The sequence below is a fragment of the Psammomys obesus genome, unplaced genomic scaffold (genome assembly GCF_907164565.1).
Source record: "Psammomys obesus unplaced genomic scaffold, mPsaObe1.curated_primary_1811, whole genome shotgun sequence".
Taxonomy (NCBI): Eukaryota; Metazoa; Chordata; class Mammalia; order Rodentia; family Muridae; genus Psammomys; species Psammomys obesus.
In genome coordinates this window covers 5,728,156-5,747,477 of record NW_026585685.1, presented here as the reverse complement: position 1 = coordinate 5,747,477, position 19,322 = coordinate 5,728,156, and the positions used below count along the sequence as shown (strand labels likewise).

Sequence of the window (19,322 nt, the reverse complement as noted above, 5' to 3'; positions counted from 1 at the left end):
GAGGGAGGCTGTGAGCGCTGATTCATTGGAGCAAATCTTAGAGTGAGTCAGAATCCAGCAGAAAAATAGCCTGTTGCCCCACATCTGCCTCATTGTCTGGCAATGAGACACTTCCTCCACGCATACCCACAGGCAGAGCAAAAGGAAGGAGGAGGAAATGGAGTCAAGCCTGCGGTGCCGCTCCTGTGCCTAAGACTGTGTCTTTAAAACCACTGCAGACACTGTGCTCTGTTCTGAGAGAGGTCCTGGAGACCACAGTGGTCTACAACTCACTGGGTGGCCAGAGGGACCTTGAATTCCTGATTCTCCTCTGCCTCCACCCCCCCACATCATGGGATCACGGGTGTGCACTGCCCTCTCCAACCAGATTATCTTCCTAAATGCAGATATCGTTATGTTCTCCATGCTCTACGCCATTGTTCCCAAAGCACCTGTGCGGGAGCATCTCCATGCTGTCTCCCTGACCTTCCCAAGCCCGCAATGGCTAGGGGAAGGTATGGAGCTGTTGGCTTTGCTCTGGGGTGCTCTTAATGACTCTCCTTCTCCTCTAAACAGGTCCATCTGTTGAGAACCGGTGGATGGTTAGCAATATGGCACAGGTTTGGAGTTACTGATTCTTGTAATTGTTTTTTACCATTTACTAACTCTATAACCTTCCGGTTCTCTTAGTCTTTGACTCTCTATCTTCTCATCGTAATTGGTCACAGTGATGTCCACCTCACAGGGCAAAACAGACCTCTCACACCACACTGACATAGATATTATGTGGATGAACATAGCAGTGTTGACGGGAAATACTGTTTTACTTCCTCTCAACCATGATTACTCAGGATGGCATCTCTCTACCAGACTGTAAACCCCACCTGTCTTGAGGCCTATGTCTGCCTAGGACAGTGGCTCTCAACCTTCCTAATGCATACAGTTCCCTATGTTGTGGTGACCCCAACCATAAAATTACTTTTGTTGCTACTTTGTAACTGTAATTTTGCTACTGTCATGAATTGTAATGAAAATGGAGATAGAAATTTGCTGAGAGGTTGCAACCCACAGGTTGAGAACCACTGGCCTAGTCCCTAATATTCTCTTGCTAGTAATTAATTGTGAAGATTAGGAATAATGTATTCAGAGTAATACATTACTTGTGCACGTAAATACTTGTCTTCTTGTGTGAACTTGTTACACGTCCTGTAAAACAATGTGGCTATTCATGCAGCTCAATCACTTGTGAGCTGAAATGCAGGCTTTAAAAGAGGAAACCAAACGGTCAGATCTCAGGTAGAATGCATTCCTGTCCCTCCAGGTTATCTATCTGGTCTTGTTTCTATCACTAGGATCTGCATTCCTGTGTTCACAAGGACAGCCGTTCCCTCTCATCCAACTGTTCTTTGTTTCGGCTTAGTTACAAACGCCATTGTCCACAGTATGACCCAACCCAAACATACAAAACAGTGTTCCACACACACGAAAGGCGAGCACAGCGTGGGAAAACACCGAAGTTTGCAATTAATATGACTTTGCCCTGAAAGGCAGATCAGCAGGACCTACCGGGTGCAATCCGGTTTGTTCTACCCTAGAGGCTCCATAGCCAGAACCCTCCGGTGCAGCTAGTGTGATGTGGTTAAAAGGATGGACTCCAGGTGCTTCATCTTTGCGCCCTTGCAAGGGAGGGTGGGGGGAGAAGGAGAGAGAAGAGAGACAGAGACAGAGAGCGAGCAAAGAAGCTAACTTACTAGGTTTTCAGTAATTCTATAATGGACACTTCTTTTATTCACATTTAGGATAAAATCCCAATTAGGCCACTAGAAGGTGTTCCCAGGGTCTTGGCCCGCAGGCTCTCAGGAGGCAGGTGGAAAGTTGCAGAACCCGGGCCAGGACAAGAGAGAGCCCAGACTCCAGACGACCGGAGGAGGGTACTTCCTCTCGGAAGTGACGCCAGCTCAATCCCAGCCTAGCTCTCCCAAACAAAAGGGATCTTGGGGCCCCGGGAGGAGCCGGGATGATTTTGGAGAAGCCCCGCCTTCAGCCGGCGCGGATTGGAGGCAAGGGCGCGAAGGCAAGACTGTGATTGGCCGTGGTGTCTGCCGGTCACTGCCGCCGGCCGATAAGGGGGCGGGTCCTGGGAGGCTGGGGATGGGGAGCGGGCGGCGGAGGCGGCGGCGGGGACGGATCCCGGAGCGCCGAGGCCAGGTACGGAGCGCGGGCTCGGGGCGCGGTGGTGCTGGGGGGCCGGGTCCCCGAGAGCGCCTCCTGTCCGGTAGCGGGGGTGGCTTCCAGCGGCCATCCCTGTCGCGGTAGGGCTGGTCCCCTAGGGGGCGGGGCCGCCGCCTCCAGATCCCGGGAATCCCCCGAGGAGGCGCCGCGGCATCCGCGGGGGTCTTCGCGGCTGTTCATTGTCTCTCGCCAGCCTCCGCCCCTCAGCAGGGGTCCCCTCCTGACCCGGCTCACTCCACGTCGCCTTGTGCCCAGCCCCAGCCTCGGAGAGGGACTAGTGGGTTTAGTCTCCTAGGTTGCAGCCCCCACCCCTGTGTTGGACTCCCCGCAAATCCAGGCATCCCTTCCCACACCTGTCCCCTGCTTGCAAGCCTGAGACCAGAACTATAGTCCTGCGTAAGATAAAGACATCGTTTTCCTGATGAGGGATGGGCGGAGAAGAAAAAAAAAAAAAAGGACCCAGCCAGACACATCCAACAGCCAAAGCGGCCTTACCCCCTCTTTAGCCTTCCCATCCCCCAGCCTATGGTTGCTCCTACAGCCCCTCGAATCCTGTGTTCCCTAGCTGAGTGTTGAGAGCCCCCCGGCTTCGGAACATTTTTAGAATCTGGCAAGAGAAATCCTATATTACCTTCTTCCCATCGCCCTTTGTACCTTCCTCATCTTTTCTGTTTCTTGTGGGAGAACCCAGGTCTTAGGGGCTTTTTAGCTGTGAGTTCCCTTTCGGTTCTGCTTTCCAACCGGTTTCTTCCCTAAGAACTTGATAGAAACGGGTCCGCATGTTTTTTGCAAGGTGGGTGTGTTAGCTATCAGCAGAGTTGGCCTGGTGTGGGCAGGAATGCAGTGTGTATTGTTTGACAGTCAGTGGATAATAGCATATTTTCGAATGAACCAGTGTCGGGGAGTCAATAAATGGCTTTGCACTAGGAATCCCCGTCTCCGTCTCCCGATTTGGAGTGGGCAGGTCCGTTGCTCAGGGAGACTGCAGTTAACCTTGAAAAGGTGTATGGCAGGTTGAAACAAAAGACAGGAAGTATTTGAACAAAATTCAGGTTCAGTTGGCTAGGTTTATGATTAATCTGGTCCTGTGGCCTCTGGAATACTGTCTCACCCCTCTTTTATAGTGGGATTTTAACCTCAGAGGAAATTAACAGAAATTGTGATTGTTCCTACTGCACCAGCATCATCAACCAAAATTTAAATCATTAAAATAAAAGGTAGTTTTCAGTATCAGGGAGAAGGGCAAATAAAAGGCCTGATAGATTCAGTTCTTGTGTAAAACTACTGAAATGTCTCTGTGGAGCACTTGTAAAGATTTGCTCAAGTCTTCAAGATTTCAGCATTTGCAAAGTACAAATGACTTTATCCTAATGTTAAAAAGTCATAGAATCTCCACTAATCATCTTTGGCTATCAGTACTACCTATTAACTTTTCCCAGATTTTGAGCATCTTAAAATTTTTTATCTCAAGTTCATTTTGCTACTGGCTATTTATAGCTGCTAGCTGTAAGATGCAGAGTTGCAGTCACAGAGGGTGATTGTAGAGGCCTGTTGTCCCTAACCTTTCTGAGCAGACTTCCTGAAAGTAATTATTTTTGAATAGTTAGGTTCCAAGGTTTCAGAACCACTCTAGGCTCTCCTTCGTGATTGTTTCCAGATATGTAGGGAAAGGAAGCACAAAGAAGAAACTGTATGCAGGCTCTCTCTAGCAAACATAAAGTTTATTGCCATAGGAGGGAGAGATACATTATCCCAGAAATAGCAACAGTGGGGGAAAAAACTAGAAGCAGAACAGGAAATCCCCAAAAGATGTATCTTATTACATGAGTAGAGAACAGAAAATAAGCGAAGGTAGGAGAAGTCAGGAAACCAAAGGAATGGTGGTTGCCAGAGCCTTGATAAACAGAGAGGAAAAAGAAAATAATGTCCATTGATGTTCTGACACAACAAACTAGACCTGTTTAATACACCTTTGGATCTTGAGGGTTTTGTTTTGTTTTGTTTTTAATTTAGAGTAGGGCACTTGGTCTCACCCTGTTTCTGAAAACTGTGTAACCCTGCCTTTTGGGATTACAGTACTGTGCAGCTCTGGTGTCTTTCCTTTAACCTTTACAAAGGTTTTTTTTTTTTTTTTTTTTTTTTGGTCATGTTAGATGAAGAAAACGTGTGCAGACAGTTTGTGTGTGTGTTTAGTGCGTTTCATTAAATTACTCTTTGAGGTCATAAAGTCTTGTCTTTATAGCTTCCACAGTGCCTAATGTGAACACTGAATTTAGTTTAAAGCTCTCAAGGAAGAGTCAAACTAGACAAATAACAAACTGATAAAATATGTTATATCTTGTTCGTTTAAACCGTCTGTCTTCATGTAATTTGATTTTTTCCGTGCCTGACATGATTGGAAATTACAATACATGAAGTGGCTAAAATATTGACTTCCCTATGAGAAAATATCTCTGGCTAGGTAGTATTTTTTTTTTTTCTCTGTCATGAATTTTGAGCCAGATTTATGGACTTGGTCAGTTGTAGTAATGTTAAAGTTATGTGTGTGCGAAAATCTGATCTAAAGGGGATGGAGTCGTTCTGAGTATTTAGTTTGACATTGGTGTACTGCTGGCTAGCTAGTCATGTCATCTTTCCACAAGCCTGCCTCATCTGGGAAGAGGGAATCTCAGTTGCGAAAATGCCCCCACCGGATTGGCCTGTAAGGGCATTTTCTTGATTGCCATTGATGTGAGAGGACCCAGCTCACTGTGGGTGATGTCCTCCCCCCACATGCCCCCACCCTCGCCCCAGGCTTGGAGCCTCAGTGCTGTAAGAAAGCAGGCTGAACCAGCCAGTGAGCAGCATTCCAATTCCTCTATGGCCTCTGCTTCCTTTCCTCAGTCCAGATTCCTGCCCTGACTTCCCTCAGAGATAGTGTGTGACCCGAGAACTCTAAGATGAGATGAACCTTTTTCCCCCCAAGTTGCTTTTGGTTGTGGTGAAATAATAGAAACACACACTAAGACAATTGTTCTCCTTTAAAAAAAAAAAAAAAAAAAAGATTTATTGTGTATATAGTGTACACCTGCATGCCAGAAGACAGCAACAGATCTTATAGATGGTCGTGAGCCACCAGGTGGTTGCTGGGAGCTGAACTCAGGACCTTTGGAAGGGCAGATAGTGCTCTTAACCTCTGAGCCATCTCTCAAGCCCCGACAGTTGTTCTCCTTTAAGGTTTTATGGGTTTTGTTTTAGTGGATTTTTTTCAGTGTGTGTGTGTGTGTGTGTGTGTGTGTGTGTGTTTCTCTTAACCCTCTGCTGAGACTTGACCTCAAATCTTCCACCAGAGCGATATATACCTCCAACCCCAATTTTCTGTGTTTAATTTATCACTAAATGTAGTAATTCGCACAGGACTTCACAGATCCCTAACAGTAATCGTCAGATTCTTGTGGTGAGCACCATATCCCTGCTCTGTTACAGATTTGTGCCAAGTCAGAATCACATTTACAGTTGTACGGGTTAGTTTCCTACAGGAATTTGAATTCTTGGCTTCCCTGTGGTGTTTCTTAGAGGCTACTGTTGACTGATGTTGAGTGGTGTGAGGTGAAGAGAGGTTATTTCTAGTTCAAAGCCCCTCAGGTGTGAGCTAGAGGATTTTTCTGTTTTTAAAGATTGTGTAAACCCACTGTGTGTGTGTTTGTATAGAAAATGCCCCCAGCAGATTGCCCTGTTAAGCAAAGTGCCTCATAGGAACCAGCCATTGAGAGATGCTATTACTGTCATCTTCCTTGTTATTAGCACTTGGTATGTGCGTTAAGGAAGTTGAAATGCACACCCCTTTCTGCCCTCTGGAGGCTGAGGCAGGAGGTTCCCCTTTGAGACCGCCATAGTCCAAATGAAAGAGGAAAGGAAAAGACACTAAATAGTCTACTTCAGCAAAAGTGAAGTAGTATTTGCTGGTTGGTTGTTTTTTTTAAATTTGTCTGGTTTGGGCTGGAGAGATGCTCAGGGTTAAGAGCACTTTTTCCTCTTCCAGAGGGCCCAGCTTCAGGGTCAGCACCCATGTGACCCCAGTCCCAGAGGCTCCAGCACCGTCTTCTGACTTCCCCTGGCACCAGGCACCCAAGTGGTGTGTACATAAGTGCGTGCAGGTGAAACACTGGTACACATAGTAAAATAAAAGAAATCTAAGTAGCTGAGATTACTAAGTTGAGGAAAATGCAACACACCTGAGCCAACGGTGTTTTCTGAGAGTATATTGTTGTATCATGCACATTCCTCTTGTGTGTGTGTGTGTGTGTGTGTGTGTGTGTGTGTGTGTGTGTAAAACAAAGGCAAGAGATTCAAGTTACCTGTTGTTTCACTCCAAGCTCTGCTTTTAAATACCACCACCCTGTATCTTTTATGGTTTTGTGCTTCCTGTATGGGTTGTATCTTCTATAAGATTTAAGCAATTTTTCCATGATAATTTTGATTTTGAGCAGCCAGGCAGTGGTGGTGTACATCTTTAATTGCAGGACTAAGAGGCAGAGATAGGCGGATCTTTATGAGTTGGAGGCCAGCCTAGTCTACAAAATGAGTTCCAGGACAGCCAAGGCTACACAGAGAAACCCTGTTTCGGGGGAAAAAACAAACAGACAAACAAACAAAACAACAACAACAACCAAAAAAAAAAAAACAAAAGGAAAAAAAATATTTGAAGCTTTTTTCTTTTCTTATTTTTGAAGACTACCTCCCATGTTAATCCAAATGTAAGGAATACTTTTAAGAGCAACTGAGAATGGATGGGAAGGAAATAGGGATAGGTGACTTGAGAATGGATGTGGAAGATGGCAAAGGCAAGGGTTTGGGGTTTGAAGCCAGGACTTCAGACAGCCTTGAAGTAAAGAGTGCAATCTTATGGCCCCTCCTCGCAGAGTATATCCAAACTCTTTGTGTCAAATGCAAAGCCAGAGCTCTCTTTCTAAATGTGTCTTTGCTGTTAAAGGAATCTAATTGTTAGAGCCACAAAGAACATAACCTATAATTGTTAGTGAATTTAATTGAAAGTGGAAAGGAAAATTAGTGAGGACAAGAGGATGGAGTTTACAGCCTAAATAAATAAATAAGACTCCCGACTCTGAGCCTAGTGAGCGTATAAATGCATGGGACTCTGCAGCAGCCTCACAGACAGCCAGTGCAGCTGTGGGCTCTTTACAGGGGAGCCCGAGACTAGCCAGCCAATCAGGAAGTTCCAGATTCAATGACAGGCTGTCTCGTAAAATAAGGTGGAGAGCGATTTAGGAGATACCTGTTACTGACCTTTGGCCTTCACATTCACATTCATCTAGACATGACACACGCACCAGAAAAGAAAAGAAAAAGTGATAGGGCTTGCAGGTACTAAGGAAAGAAGAATATAGAAATAATGACTGGGAAGTTGTGGGCTGTTACTTAGGTTCCTTTGTGTTAGCAGGAGGTGGGTGGGGGAGAAGAGCCCATCTAGTTCTTTATCACCCCCTACCCCCAAGGGTCTTGTGTGTACCTGAAGGTGAACACTGCCCCTGAGCTCTGTCCCCACCTCTCATTTCTTTCTTCCTTTAAAAAGAGAGAGAGAGATACCAGGTCTCACTCAATAATTGTCCAAGCTTGAACCCATTCTGTAGTCCAGACAGGCCTTGAAATTGAGATCCTCCTGCCTCAGACTCCCAGGTGGCTGGGGATCATGGGTCTTTGCTAGCAGACAAGGCTATAGTCTGGCTTAGTATTTGAGGGTACAAATCTGGTCCTGTATATCAGTATTACCTCTCGTCTTAAGTTGAAGACACCAAAATAAATTACTTTTTAAAAAGATCCCATCTCCTAAGCCCTTGCCCCTCCTTACCCCAGCTGACTCCCACAGGTTCCTCTTGGGGTCTGCTTAGTTCTTACTCAGCAGTGTCTCCGAGCTAGACCCAGTTCCTGTTCTAACATCCCTGTTTCTGTTGGCCACATTGTCATTCGTCACTGAGTCTCCAAACCTCTGCTGAGTTTGGACTAGTTCTCCTATCTACCTCCCTAAATAGAATCAGTCTCCAAGTTACTGTGAGCAAATGCCTCCCACTTCTTCCTCCTCTTTCTACCAGACACAGTAGCTGCCCGGAGAGTTCCGAATCTTGTGAAACACCAAGCAGGCATGTGAATGGATGAATTGATGAAAAAGAATGGGATAACTGCTCTCGAGTTCAGAGCTGGGCTCATTTCTGTCCCACGTCTAATGTCAAAATTAGCTGTGATATTTTTAGCAACTCTATTACATGTTTAAAGTTGTAACTTGATTAAAAGCTGTTAAAAAAATTTTTTTTCACTAGAAACAGAGACGTGCTTTTGCTTTTCATTTTTGTTGCAAAAGGCACAGAGGGTTAATGTAGGCAGAAGAGTGTCCTTTTCTGTTCCCAAGTGGTCTGCAGCTATCATTGGCTTGGATGTGTTTTGAACATATCCATAAATGACTGTTTTGGGAATTGGAGACCCCCATCTCCTCCTTGGATCAGGCCAACCTGCTGGGTTGGGATAAGAAAGGAATAAGTTTATTTTTATTTGTAGATTAGACACCTGAATGATAGACAGTGATGCTCCACTGAAAAAGAAAATAAACAAAAAATAATGTCCTGTCCTTATGGGTGGACTCAAATGGCTGCTCCTCAGGCATGCCCAGTGAGAGCTGACCATTTGCAGTCACAAGCTCATTGAGTCCACACAGCCTCCTGCTGGAATAGATGTCATCCCATTTTACAGCTTGGGTGTTAGATGGACCTGAGGCAGCTTGAAAACCCAGTGTCAGGCTCCAACATCCATGCGCTTTCAACACAACACACTGTCTCCCATGAGGGTGATTTCCCCTGAGGGACTTGCATCAGAAAACACTGCTGTTTGTTGGTAATATTCAGCTGGCAACAAACTATTTTAAAACTAATCTTATGTTAGAGCAATGTTTTTCAACCTGTGAGTCTTGACCCTTGGGGCGGGGGGGGGGGCTGTCAAACTATCCTTTCACAGGGGTCACGACCTAAGACCATCGGAAAATGCAGCCTTTTATATTGCAACTCATAAGTAGCAAAATCACAGTTATGAAGTAGCAACAAAATAATTTTATGGTTGGGGGTCACTACAACATGAATAACTGTATTAAAGGGTCAGAAGCATTGGGGAGGCTGAGCACCACAGCCTTAGAGGCTTATGTGAAGGTTTTTGCAGTTCAGGGAAAGAGGTTGTGAGCATAGTTAAGAGAGACATCGATACTTTGGCTATTGTGGTTAATCCTCCAGACTGGGATTGTGTCTTTGTAGTCACTGGAATCAGTGACTTCATCCTCTGTAGCAGGTGAAAGATTTTTCTGTTCAGCTGGCCTCAAGAATTGTGACCTATGAAGCATTTTACTGAAAATGAAATCAACCTACATGACCATTGCTCTGGTTTTGTTTCAGAAAAGCAGTTTCAGGGGTTTTGGTAGGTAAGTTAGGCAGACAGACAGACATGTTAGGTTGAAATCTTGTTATAATTTCGTTTAAACTAGCTAGCAAGTACTAAAAAAGCTCAAACTTCTGATAATCTGATGTTTAAAGATACGTGTCATCTTAAAATTGTAATGAATGATGTTTTGTTAAAACTAACATTAATTTTCAGCTGGGCACAGTGGCACATACCTTTAATCCCAGCACTTGGGGAGGCAGAGGCAGGCGGAGCTCTGCAAGTTCGAGGCCAGGCTGGTCTACCAGATGAGTCTAGGATAGCCAACGCTACACAGAGAAACAAAACAAAACAACAGCAACAAAAAACTATTATTATTTTTCATTCACACCATTCCAGAAGCTAAAACTATGCAGTTCTTCTGGTGTGGTCATATGTCGGCGAGAATACTGGAAGGGTGTAAGCAGGTGTCAGGGTAGACAGACCTGGTTTGGTTTTGTTTGCGAAGCTGGGTCTTACTGTGTAGTACTGGCTTGACTTGAACCTCTTGCCTCGGCCTCCTGAGTGCTGGAATTATAGATACGCACCACCATGCCTGGTTAGCAGGCCTGGTTTTTTAATAGCTTTGTCTTGGTATCCTCATACAGAGGGAAACACACTGGTTTATGTATGGTCCTAAGGCTGCTTCCACTGTTCTTCAGTACACGTGTAAATCTTAACAGATTGTAAGAGAGAGAATGAGAGAGACAGATGCACAGAAGACCGTAAGAACCAAACCAAACCAAAGGTTGATCTTGGTGTCCGGAACAGCAAATTAGACTAGATTTTAGAAATGAGTAAGTGGTGATTAAGGACATTTGCAGCCAAGCTTCATGTCCTGAGTTCAGTCCTAGGACCCACATGATAGAAGGAGAGTACCAGCTCTGGCAAGTCATCTTCTGAACAACACCGCACAGGTACCATGGCACACGGGGGGAGGGGCGCGCACAGTGCTGGGGGGCGTGGAGATAATGTGGTCACTGCTAGACCTGATTCTCATTAACTGTGCTCATGTGTTCAGTGCTCGTTTGTAAAATGAGGGGGCCAAATTAAATTATTTCTGAGGTGGTTCCATCACCTAAGGCTGATGAAGTTAGATCAGCCATGAACGGTGGTTTCAAGGAAGCCTCTGGATTACTGGGTTCAAAATCGGTTTCTTTCCTGTACCAGCTACAAGACTTGGAGCAAGTTGCTACTGTGTGTCAGCTTCGCTGTTTTTAACCCAGATTGTAGTGATCTGTTGTTGAGGGGTGTGATATCTCTCACCCAAGGCTTCGGGTGCTTAGAAATAACTGGTACATATTTGTGCTTAGCCAAAGAAATGCGTGTCTTTTTTTTTTTTTTTTTCACTGCTTCTTGTCTGAATTCTTAGAAAGTTATGCTACAGAATGCTAAAGTGGTGGTGATTAACGTTTTCATTGTTCGTAGCAAGCATTTTTATAGTCAGCGTAAGCCTGCAAAGTCTGCCTTAAATTGAGTACTCCAGTGTCTTAATGCTGACCTTGAGGAGCTGCTCCCTGGAGACACCCACAGTGTTAGATAAATAAATGTCTTGATCCCTCAACACCATCGTAACTTCTCCCCAAGCGCATTGCTCAGACTGCCTTCCAGGATAATTCAAAGGGTCTTGAAATGTACAATCTCTAAAAATGTTTTTCTAGACCATTCTTTTTATTGTAACGCTGTTTATTGCATGGCTAGGAAAAAAGTTAAAGCTGTCTGAGAAAAGGTGTGTTATGGTATGTCCTCACTGGCAGGGGGAGGGCTCAGATCCAGATGTACTTTAAGAGCAGAAAGTGAGTGCTAGAGACCGGCTCAGCAGCTAAGAGCACTGGGTGCTCTTCCAGAGGAGCCGGGTTCAATTCCCAGCTCACAGTCCGATGCCCTCTTCTGGTGTGCAGACATACATCCAGACAAAGCATCAGTGTACGTAAAATACATAAGTAAATAACACCCCCTGCTCCCCCTCCAAAAAAAAAAAGTAGAAAGTGAGCAGGCCCTAGTGGCACATGCCTGGAACGCCAGCACTTGGGCGGTAGAGACAGGAAGGTTGTTGCAAGTTTGTCCGCCTACTATAGTAGCAAGTTCCAAGCCATCCAGGACGTAGGAGACAAACAAATGAAAAGTAAATGGTTAGTGTTTAAATAAGAAGACTGTATTTTCTCACTTACTGTTGGCTAAAAGTTTAGATCAGTCTTCTGACCAGGGTGCTTTCTGGACTTGCACTTTCCCCTGACTGGTCTGCATTCTAATTTTCTCTCATAAGGATTCCAGTCTTACTGGATTAAGGATTGAATTGAGCAAATTTTTATTAAGATTTTACTTATGCAAAGTATTTTGGTCATATCATTTCCCTTCCTCACTTCCCTGCCATGCAACTTCATGTTCATTCTCTCATAAACCCAATGAGAAAGAGAGAAAAAAATCACACACACACATACCCAAACACAAAAAGAAACATGGAGTCCATTTTGTATTGGGACTTGCCCATGACACTTGGTTAAAGAAAACTGATTTTCCTTTTCCTGTCAGGTATCGGTTACAAATGGCTAAAAAGATTAGGAATGGGACCTTGTGTCCAGTTGTCTTTCTCCGTGCTGGAATCGTGTCCTGTGCAGGTCCTTGGGAGTGCTGTCATTGTCCCTGGTAGTTCATATGTTTATCAGTCCCGTGGGATCTGGATAACTGCTTCCTTGGAGTCATTCACCACCTTCGGCCCTCCCACCTGCTCTTTCACGAAGATCCCTGAGCCTTGGTGGGGAGGGGGGCCGATAGCTCACTTACAGCTGAGTACTCCAAGAAGTCTCTTATGCGTGCTGTGTGTTGACCTCATTTTAACGTGCTTGCCTCTTAAAAGTCTCTGGGGCTGGGAGTTAGCTCGGTGGTAGAACACTTGCCTAACAAGTTCAAGGCCCTGGGTTCAGTGGCCAAATACTGCCAAAAGAGAAGGCGTGTGTGGGAGCGGGGAGGGACACATGAGACGTTCTGTGTGCCTTCAGAGTCGGTCGCATTCTGAAATGCTAGGACTGTGATTCAACATGAATTTGGGGTAATGGCTCAGCCCATTGACCTGCTATAGGAATGTAAATAGTCTTGTAATATCTTCAGCTGAGCACTGCTTGATTTAAAAGTATTTTAATTCAGTTTATGTTTCTTAATATTATAAAATTCCATAAAATGAAATTGTGTTTTGTACCTTGACTTTAGGATTTTCTTGTAAGGAGTAGTAGTAGTAAAAAGAGATTCCCTGGGTATTTCCCAGTAGTGCGCCTGGCCTCTCCCAAGCCCCCTGTGCCTTGTTCTCCCGAATGCAGGGGCTCACAGCTGTGCACCAGCACATGTGGCTGAAAACGGCTTTCTAAGACAGATCAGAAAGTCATTTTGTTACAGCGTGTTGACATGGTCTCCTTCCCTGGCCTGATCCTAAAAAGCGGGAAGAGGGGGCAGGACATTTGCAGCACTGTTACTGTCGTAACCCCAGAAGGACACACAGCCCCTCTGACCCAGACATGCCGGGGATTGGTGAGTTGTTTCCTCTCTCCAGATCATCTAGTACTTTCCACCGCCTAAGAAGGGGACTCTGGATTCATTTTGTAACAGTGCATCTGTCTCCCTATGTCCATTTAGTAGCTTGAAACACAGTGTCTCCTGTTTATTTTCTTACTATCTCATGCATACTGGTTTTCTTTCATTTGGTTTGGTCTGGTTTGGGTTTGATGGTTTTTTGAGAAAAGGTCTTGTATAATCCAAGCAGGCCTTGAATCCAGGAGACATTTCATGTCCGGGCTAGCCTTGAACTTTTTAATCCACCTGCCTCCCCACCACAAGTGCTGGGATAATAGGTGTGCACCACTATGTCCAGGTATTCCTGGTTAAGATGATGCATTATTTACCAGTTTTTTTTTAAGATAATGCACTATTTAGTGGAAAGATGTCAAAATGTCTATTTTGTGTATTATCTCTTTTGAGTTTTAAGTTATTGACCCATATTTTGGTTTTATGTAGATTTATGTAGGGCTACAGAATTGAACAAATTCAATTTATTTTTTTTTAAAGATTTATTTATTATTTATACAATACTCTGCCTGCATGTATGCCTACATACCAGAAGAGGGCACCAGATCTCATTATAGATGGTTGTGAGCCACCATGTGGTTGCTGGGAATTGAACTCAGGACCTTTGGAAGAACAGCCAGTACACTAACCTCTGAGCCATCTCTCCAGCCCACAAATTCAATTTATATTTCTGGTCATATCTAACTCCTGATTCTAAGACCTCACTGAATAGCCTGTTAGCCAGTTTTAGCCCAAGTATAAGTTAATTACATTCGATGATCTCATAGTAAAATAACTGAATTTTTTGTGGGAAGGGGGGAGGTCTGGTTTCAAGACAGGGTTTCTCTGGATAACAACAGCCTTGGCTGTCCTGGAATTGAGTTGATTTTTTTTTAAAACGGCAGTTATGTATATATGTTTTTGAGGTTACTCTGTCAAGAACTGAGACTCATCTAAAATGTTATTTTTTTTTCTCCATGTTCCTCATTACTAACTACTTAGAAAGTAAACCTTCCCTTGCACCCAGATACTCACGCCCAGATACTAGACACAAACATTTTACCTGTGCCCCGCCCTGCCCTGCCCTGCCCTCTTACTTACATGGCTGGAGAAGCTGTTTGGGGTGTTTCTTTCCCTGCCTGTTGTCCGTAGACTTAGTTCAGTTCCAGGGCGCGGACTTTGTTGAGAGGCACAGTGAGGGCCAGAGTGAGTGGGGCTTGGGTGTTATTCAGAGACAGGAAGGCTGAGCCAACTGAGCAGGTCCCGGCAGCGTATCTCCCAGGCTCATCAGCCAGGCAGTTAGGTGCTGCGGGGGGGGGGTGTGTAGGAGGGGGTGGGGGGTGGCCTATGTGTGCATGTAGTCACTCCCTCCCTGATCCCTGTAATTCCTCTGATTGTTGTGACGGTTAGGCATGGCATGGTGGATTACAGCTGTAATCTCAGCACTTGAGAGGTGGGGGGCAAATGGATAAATTCAAAGCCAGCCTGGGCTGTACAGCAAAACCCTGTCTCAAAAAGGGAAAGACAGATCTGTATGTACGCAGGGCTCAGAGGCAGGTGGATTTGTCTGAGTTTAAGATTAACCTGTTCTATGTAGGGAGTGCCGGGCCGGCCAGAGCTGCATAGTAAAACTGCCTCAAAAGACAAAACGGGGTGGGGGGGGGGGAGAAGAGAAGTTCGTTTAGTGAAGACTGGCAGTCTCCTGCAGTCAGCTGGAAAAAAGGGGGTAAGGGGTCCTGTGACAGGCTCAGTGGTAGGCTGAGCAAATTTGTTTGAAATCACATACTATAATGTAAAAACATCTCTTGCTTAGCCTTTAAGTGGCCTTATTTTTCAGGGCATTGAAATATATGTAGCTTTTTATTGTACATGTTTATATGTATTTTTATTAAGAAACCTCTGGTCAGGTGGTGGCGGCACACACCTTTAATCCCAGCACTGGGGAGGCAGAGGCAGGTGGATTTCTATGAGTCCGAGGTTGGCCTGGTCTACTGAGTGAGTTCCAGGACAGCCAGAACTACACAGAGAGAAAAGAACACTGAAGTTTACTACACCATCAACTGGTAATGAGAACATATCCAGACAGCTTGTCCACAAGTGGTTTTTCTTTCAGATTTATAGACTGTAGCATTCCTCAGACAGAAGTTGTCTGGGGAAGACTGGGTCTTGGAGGGTTCTGCTGGAAAGAGTAAGCTGGGCATCTGGTTGGAACGATCCTGTCTTTCAGAGTCACTTAATGGATGGTGTCAGTGACAAGTAACAGCTCACTCAGAAAACAGAGGAGTCTGGGGCCCAGTGTAGCGTGGCATGCCTGAAACTTGGCAGTGATGGTTCCAGTGAGTGGCTTAGGCACAGCCTTTTGCTGAGAACCCCCGTCGGTATGAATCTGCCCGTATGCTGGCAGAAATTGCTGGAATTCCTTACTTAGTGGTCTGCTGCATGCTGTTGGTCCCCTGCTCCCGACTGTGTGATGACCCACGCTTCCTCCCTAAATTGGGAGGCTCAGAGTTTAACTGTTGAGTCGGTAAATTGAAATAAATCAAACAAAGGTAAAGATTCCCTTTCTTTTTTCCTTTAGTTTTTTAAATTTCATTCTTTCGGGTGTTCATACACACATACACACACACACACACACACACACACACACATTGTGTTTAGAGTTTGACTCCCCCACCCCTGTCCCCAGCCCCAAACCCTCCTACCCTCCCTTTTCTTGCCCCACTTTTCTCCCAATGGCCTCCCTTTTTTCTTTTGTCCGTTTCTTCTTTCATGTTGGGGGGGGGGGGGTTGTTTTAACTGTAGCTTAATACTATTGGAAAAATATAAGCAAAAGCATTTGTTTATAGGCCAGCATGTGTTGTGTAAACATGATGGGGACAATAGAAGTTGGCAGTATTTGGTCATCCATGTAAACAGTGAAAAAGGTCACAGACTGATGTGTTTCTTTGCTGTCATCAGGAAAGTGAGGTGAGACGTTTCCTTACACAGATTTGGCGGGGGGGACTTTTGGTTGTGATTACGTTTAGAGGGCCATTGTGGCACTGTGGAATTGTGGCACTTTGGCATTGGGGCATTGTGGCATTGTGCATGAGCCACGTTGTCTCGTGCAGGCAGGCTTTTGGAAATTCTGGGAAAGTCCATACCTAGTGCCCTTGAGAAGTCAGTCCTTGACATCAGAGGAGATTCTATTACTCCCGAGGCTGAAGCAGGGGGATCATTCTTTGAGTTTGAGACCAACCTAGGCTCTATAGCAAGCCCCTGTCTTAAAAGGAAAAGAAAATCTGTAGCTTCCACCGTCCCCAGGTACCCTTTCGAAAGGGAAGTCAGAGCCTGGCGTTTCGGATGTCTGTTGCTCAGCTTGAGCCTGAGGAGCTGGGAGGAGCTGGTGATTTTCCTCCGGCGCAGCAGAGGACCACTATCAGGCCTTAGAGCGCTGGCCCCAGTGACAGGAATGGGGCTCGCCGCATCGGCGATAGAACGGCACGAGGACAGTGAATTTCTTCCTGTTTTGCAGTGTTGGACACTTATCCACCATGCTGACATTTTAAACATCTGTCAACTTCCTAACATTTTAACGGAAGGAAACCCCTGATACTTTGTGCCTGACGACTAAAGTGCAGCCACCAATTACCAGGTCAGTGTCACCTCCTCTCCACCCACAGGAACGCCACGCCACGCCACGCCAGATCCTAATGAGGTTTGACTGTCTCTGTAATTCAGATAAGATCTTATTGTAAGAAGTTTTATAATGTGCATTGAGAGTAGATTCAAATGTATGGAAGAGGAAAGCACTGCTAAGTTTTAACATTTATGAAGAAGGGTTACCAGGCTGTGTTACACAGCGGTGGCTTTCCCCCTGCTATTGTCTGCTGTTTGTGTTGCATTCTAAACAAAAAGCCAAATGAGTTATTATTAATAAAATATTCCAGATGTTAAATTTTCTGTGTAGAAGTGATTTGTAGACAATCTCTGTGTGGTGTGGTGTGTGTGTGTGTGATGAATACATGCCCTTCTGCATGCATATATAGAAGTCAGACGATGTCTTCCTCTATTGCTCTTCACCTTATTTTCTGAGAGCAACCTAGTGTTCCCTGGTTGGCTAGATTGGCTGTAGGAATCTGTCTGCTCTGCCATCTCCAGTACTGACTGGAGGTGCATGCCGCCATGGATGCTGGGCGTCTGAACTCAGGTCTATAGGCTTGCACAGCAAACAGTTTACCCAATGAGCTACCTTTGCAGCTCCAAGACTATTTTCTTCATGTCACGGATAAAGAACGGATTTTTTTCTCTTGTGTAGGCTAGACTGCTTTATGATTTAAGTGACTGAAGATGATAGCAAATTTATTCTTTCATGGAGATGTCTGTTTTTCACAGCATGTCAGAGACTTGGATTTGGGTACAGTTAAATTTGGGTAGTATGGTTAAAACTCAGGACCTGCTAGGCTAACAGTCTACCACAGGGCTTTACCTCCAGTCCTTACGCTTCTATAGAGTGGAACTAAATTCTTTAGTTGTTCTGTTTAAGTGTTAAGAAACAAAGGGCCAAAGCCACCAGGTATGTGTTCCTCCGGGCGATCTAGTTGTTCCTGTCCAAGCCAGGACTGGCGTTTTGCACTGCTCAGGAACCCTCTGTGTTTTACTGGAATGGCACTGCTGCTTTTAGTCATAGTTTCGAACCTCTAACCAAAAATGTTTTAAAACTTTAAAAATATTGAAGAAAAGAGAGTAATATGAACAGTCATTTTTAGCATTGTTTCTGCCTTCTTGACTTGGTTCTTATACGGCCAGTTGATTTACTCTGCTCCATTGGTATTTGTGGATTGCCTTTCCCGTAGGCTCATTTTTCTACTTAGCATCTCGGAAAGAGAGAGGAATATGATAGGATAGCCCCTCCACCTATGATCTTGGTGAGGGAAATAAAAGCATGAACCTATGGTAAGGAAACAGCGTGAGTCACCTGATATTTAAGTCCTCACCGTGTTTCACTTCTGATGCTATGGCTTCTGGGTGTGGTCATGACTGCAAAGTGGCAGCTTTCCTAATGCCTTCCATGGAATTATTTTAGAAAACAAAAGAACAGTAGTTACTACTAAAGCAGGGAGCTGGGAGATAGTTCAGTGGTGAAGGGTGCTTGTTGCATGGCCTGGTGTGGTGGCGCACAGGCCTTTAATCCAAGCACTCCAAGGCAGGGACAGGTAGATCTCTGAGTTCAAGGCTAGCCAGAACTACAGAGAGACACCCTGTCTCAAAAAAGAAAAAGAACCTCGGCAATGGTAGCACTGGAGAGGCAGAAGCAAGTGGATATCTGTGAGTTTGAGGCCAGCCTGGTCTACAGAGCCAGTTCCAGGACATCCAGGGCTACACAGAGAAACCTTGTCTTGAAAAATCAAAAAACCAAAACCAAAAGAGAACCTGAGTTTGGTTCCCAGCATCCATGTAGGGTGGCTCTGGCTCATAATTAACTGCAACTCTGGCTTCAGGGGATTTGAAGCTCTCTTCTGGTCTCTGTGGGCACCTGCACTCGTGTGCATGCACAGATGTCCATACAGACATAAAGATATAATAAAATAAATATAATAATAAATCAGGACCAGTGAGAAGGCTCATTGGATAAAACTACTTGCTGCTCAGGCCTGATGACTGAAGTTCAATTCCTGGGACGCAAGCTAAAGGAAAGAACTGACTTGTAAAAGTTGACATCTGACCTCAGTAGCAATGCCACAGCACACACATTGCCCTCCCCCCCCACACACACCCGCACAAAATTAGAAGTAGATGAGTGAAATCGTTTTTAAAGTTGATGAGCCAGGTGTATTGGCTTTTACTTACAACCTCAGCACGAGATAATTGCTCTGAGTTAAGGCTAGTCTAGCCTGGACTACAGAGTAAGACCCTATCTCAAAAAAACAGAACAAAACAAGAGGAAGTAAGTCAATCCTTGAAACAGCCCTGGATGGCTAAGATGGCTAAAGCCGTGTTCCCAAAATTCATCTGTAAGAGGAAGTCTCCCAGTCACTCAGAAAGCTTCAGACCTAGCTGCTAAGGCTTGTGTTTCTTGTGCCCTATACAGCTTTGTGGCAGGAGTGACTGGGGAGCTTCTAATT

The 19,322-nt window shown here is 45.0% G+C and overlaps 1 protein-coding gene across 1 annotated transcript in view; it reads left to right on the top strand.

Moving 5' to 3' along the window:
- Positions 1-2,137: 2,137 nt before the first annotated feature.
- The window catches only part of Cttnbp2nl (CTTNBP2 N-terminal like), a 44,022-nt gene continuing 26,837 nt past the window's right edge, over positions 2,138-19,322 (top strand). The window contains exons 1-2 of the mRNA XM_055628106.1: positions 2,138-2,187; positions 16,733-16,852. The gene's annotated coding sequence lies outside the window, so the exon portion shown is untranslated. The remainder of the gene's footprint in view (positions 2,188-16,732; positions 16,853-19,322) is intronic.